This window comes from Sinocyclocheilus grahami, unplaced genomic scaffold, assembly GCF_001515645.1.
Source record: "Sinocyclocheilus grahami isolate Dianchi unplaced genomic scaffold, SAMN03320097.WGS_v1.1 scaffold385.1, whole genome shotgun sequence".
Lineage (NCBI taxonomy): Eukaryota > Metazoa > Chordata > Actinopteri > Cypriniformes > Cyprinidae > Sinocyclocheilus > Sinocyclocheilus grahami.
The window spans coordinates 797394-802387 of NW_015505564.1; positions in this window are offsets into that span (position 1 = coordinate 797394).

Below are 4994 nucleotides of genomic sequence, written 5' to 3' on the forward strand. Positions count from 1 at the left end.
CGCTGTGTGAAGGGGGCTGCGCCTCTGGTGGTGTGTGTGTGTGTGTGTGTGTGTGTGTGTGTGTGTGTGTGTGTGTGTGTGTGTGTGTGTGTGTATGGAGGGTTAATCCGTTTAGGTGTAGCTGTGCTGAGAGTGTTTGCCCGCAGGCTGGACTCTGAATCCATGCAGCTTAAGCAGTGGTAAGGAGATGAGGCGGCCGCGGCCATCGCTACAGAAATTAGATGGATGAGGAAGTAAACACAACTGCCTCTTATTTGATCCTATCCGGTGATGGAGGATCAGACACAGAGCGAGAGGGGCGATTCCTCCTCTAATGACTGTATGGGTCAGTACTCCTGCAGGCTTGTGTCAAAGCTCAACACTTATGATCTGAAGACAGACAGAAGATGGAAACGAGAGGGGAGTGGAGGACAGAAAGAGACACACTGCAATCAATTTTAATGACTATTTACATCAAAATCTTCTTAAAACAGGGGAAAATGGCTAACAAGAAAACGTTGTGTTCAGAAAAAAATAATAAATGTCTTGGATTTTCTTTTTAATTTCTTTTTTCTTTATTCAATTGGCCTTTTTCAAGCATAAACCTAATACAATTAAGTTAATTTTATGCTCAAACCAAGGGGAAAAAATAATAAAAATGCCCAACTGCATTACTGTGTAACACCAGATGTGTTCGCATTTGGGTTGCAGGTTATAAACATGTTGAAAGTTGAACTAACATTTTGAAGAAAATCTTACTAAAAAAACAAAAACATATCTGTACTATAGGTTAGGACTTGTTTTAATACATTAGGAATTGATTGGGTGGTAAAAAGTATCTGTATATAACAAACAGGAGGGGAGATGAGAAATATAAAGGGGTGGTAGGCCAAAGTGATTAGGAGCCTTAGATTTTACGTTATTAAAAGGAGTTTAATTTGGTATGAGGCAAAACAGAGTAAAAACTGTGGTGAAATCAGTGTAATGCACAGCTTTTGCGTGGCTTTGTAAAAGCCGCAGTTGTAAAGTTAAACAGCTTTGAATGACATTTGATAATGTAAAAACAATATGCACTACTGTTGAAAAGTTTGGGGTCAATGAGATGGTTGAATTATTATGATTATTATGATTTTGTATTATTTATTATTATTATTATTATTATTATTTTGGAAGAAATGTATTCTTTTTTTCAGGAAGGACACATTAAATCGATGAATTGATTAAATTTACAGTAAATGCATTTTTTTTAATGTTACAAATGATTTATATTTCAAATAAGTGTTGTTCTTTTAAAATTTCTATTGATCAAAGAAAGAAAGAAACAAACAAACAAACAAACTGCACAACTGTTTAGAGCATTAAAAATAAGAATTGGTTCCTGAGCATATTAGAGTGATTTTTGAAGGGACCATGTGACACTAAAGACTAGAGTAATGGCTGCTCCAAATTCAGCTTCGCCATCACTTAAAAAAATAAATTTTAAAACATATAAAATAGCAGTAATATATTAAAAACAGTATTACTGACCAAAAAAAAAAAAAACTTTATTGGTCACCCCAAAAAAAGACACAAATTTTCAGTAAATAATTATGTTAACAGCTTATTTTTATGCAGCACTATACTGTCCGTTAAATAGAAAACCCAATTTTGAATTTTTTTTAAATAAAAATATATATACTCCTATAACTATGCCATGGTCACATGTTAGATTCCCAGGAAATATACAAGCTGATAAAATAGTATATACATTAATATAGATAAAGATAAAGGTATTAAAATATGTTATACTAATATAATACTGTTACTTACAATAACATACTTAATATAGTAAATTATAACATGCTGAAGTTTTAGCTTGCTATGAAACTCTTCATATGAACACATATCATGAGCACTGGCAAGATGTGTCACAGTAGAAGGCGCAACCATCAGCACCCCAGTGTGTCTGCACGATCGGGTTATAGTTGTACTCTGCCGAGGGTCCTTCTAACGCCACATTACAGACATACTTCCCATAATACCACATTACACAATGGACACACTCCATCTCCCCGGTCCCAGCATGCACTGCACACGGGCCACAGGTCCAGCTCGAAAGATGTCTGGTGAAGGAGCATTAAGGGGAGAACAGCAGAGATCTCTCTAGAGCGAATGCAGATTCTGCAGGGATGAGCGATTCTACAGCATCAGCAGCAGCCGCGCAGGACCATCCTGACCACATCACAACAGGTAATGTAGTGAACCACGGTCATCTACTGGAAAGACGGGTGTGATGGATGAGCTGTGCTTCTCATCACTTCATTTTACACAAAAATACACCTAATAAACCTTGAGCGAGGATAAAAGTGCACATAAATGTGGAGGATACAGATGAAAGTGGCAGTGGAATAGACTGTGGTGGGTTTAGAGGTGAATAACAGTGTTTATAATTTACTTTCTTAATGAAGTACAGTAAAAATGGAAGTATTACATGAAATTAAAATCAGCATTTAGAGTAATGATAATTTAAAATGATAAAACATCCAGATGCACTGCATTACTAAAAATTAGTGGGAGAAAGTGAGCTTAATTGTAATGAAAATAAAAATAGAACATTTCTTAATGGTTCTAAAATAGGCGGTTTTTTAGCAGTCAAGTCAAGTCAAGTCACCTTTATTTATATAGCGCTTTTAACAATACAGATTGTGACAAAGCAACTGAACAGCATTAATTAGGAAAATAGTTTCAATAATGCAAAATGACAACAGTAAACACTCATTTTTCAGTTAAAGACAGTTCATCATTGAATTCAGTGATGTCAACATCCAGCTCAGTTTAAATAATATCTTTGCAATCATGTCAACGATAACGCTGGAAATGAAGTGTCCCCAACTAAGCAAGCCAGAGGCGACAGCGGCAAGGAACCAAAACTCCAGCGGGGACAGAATGGAGAAAAAACCTTGGGAGAAACCAGGCTCAGTCGGGGGGCCAGTTCTCCTCTGACCAGACGAACCAGCAGAACGGAAAAATCAATATAAGACGATAAGCAGCATACTTATCTTTCTTTCTTTCTTTCTTTCTTTCTTTTTCTTAAATATGATCTCATGCAGTTAATGTTTCATGAGATTCTCCCCAATATGTACAAGTAGTTTGATGTTGTCATATTGTTTATGCACATCATCAAACTGTCACCAATACACAAACAAATAGAAAACAAAAACAGGGTCCTTCCACCACAACACCACCCTTCCCACTGTTTCTAAATGTGTGAGTTGACAGTAATAAGGACTGTGCTTGAGTGTACGGGAGTTTACATGTGTTCAAGAGTGTGAGAGCTAGGCTGATTTTTGAGTATTTGTGTGTGTTTGAAAGGGAGCGAGTTGACGATGTGTGTGTGTGTGTCTTTGAGGGCTGACGGTATGGCAGATGGAAGTCCCTACGGCTACAGCTTTAAAGCCTCTCTCTCCAAAGGCCAGCAGGATTTTCATTACAATAGACCCTTAATATTCATCACCCTCCCCTCAACAAACACACACAGAGAGCTGAACACACACACACACACATACAGTATCCACTCAGGCCCCTACAAAGGCCCCAGTCCCTCAGCACACACACACACAGAAGCATGGACTGCTGTACTTCACATAAACATCAGGCCACAATGTGCTTGTGTTTCAGGAGTTTTCTTATTAAATCAAAGCAGTCTGTCTGCAGTCTGAAGTCTGTCCAGAGTTCAGCTGAGTATGAGTCTCCTTCAGCTCCAGATGCTTGTAGACTGATACAGATTACAGGACAAGAAAATTACAAGAAAGTAAAAATAAAAGGTAAAATGTAAAATAACTAATCTATTGTGGTAAACGTCTTTGTCAAAAAGACACCCCGCCCCCGCCGATTGTTTTCCAGCATACTAACACTCTCCAGAGAGGTGGTGTTTAAATCCAAAAACTCAAATTCAAACTTTACTCTTTTTTTTTTCACCAGCACAGCTAGTTTTGAAGCCGTGTTGTGCTGACAGCATTACTGTGGGCTGGTAGGACAGCAGAGAGGATTGTGGGATATTTTTCTGTGTTTCTTTGTGTACTGAAGCCCAGGGCAGAAGATCCAGTCGGGTTGTGACACTCTGTAATCATAATCCTCAAATATCCCTCAATGATGGCGAGGTGAGACATCCAACAATATGTATTACCTCTAATCTCTCTCTGTCTCTCTCACTCTCTACCACACACACACACACACACACACACATACACTGGATTTACTAATGTCTCTGTATCTGACGTCAAATACTCATTACTACTGATATAAGAATATCACTCCAAAAACATGGAAAATCATATTTCTGTGGAAAAGATGCAGAGTTGCAGGATAGTCTGTAAATGTGGATTGGAAAAATACAGACAGAGAGCCATTATTCGTTTAAAGACAATACTTTTTTGATTACTGCAACGATGCTACAGTGTTCAGCCAAAGTGATCAATTGTTTGGCTTTAATAATGTATGTCTGAAATAAAATAAAATTGATTGTGCTTATAAAAGTAGAAACCAGTTGTGCACCAGGTATGTATCTGTCTGTTATCAATTCCATTTTAAAATCACATATTATAAAATCTTAAAGGGGTCATAAGATGCTGCTAAAAAGAACGGTATTTTGTTTATTTGGTGTAATGAAATGTGTTTATGCGGTTTAAGGTTCAAAAAACACATAGCCAATGCACGATAATTGCATCAAGCTGCCGCTGATCACAGCGTGAGCATAAAAAGGCAGCTGGTGCAACACATGCCAGCTTTTCGCTTCGGAGCCGAGCGACAACATCGTTCTGCTCCTACCAACTGCTTCGTGTGTGACGAGTTTAGCGCACTCTAGGGAGCTTCTTGTGTTGGCAGACACCATTTCACCATTGCAAGTGGCCATTTCCCCTGCGCGTCTCAGCACCTAAAAGAGCATTTCCCTGAAAGAGCCTGTTTCTCTAAAAGAGCTTACATGGGTGCATCTTTGTAAAGACGATGGTTCGTCTTTTTAAAGATGCCGTTTCACC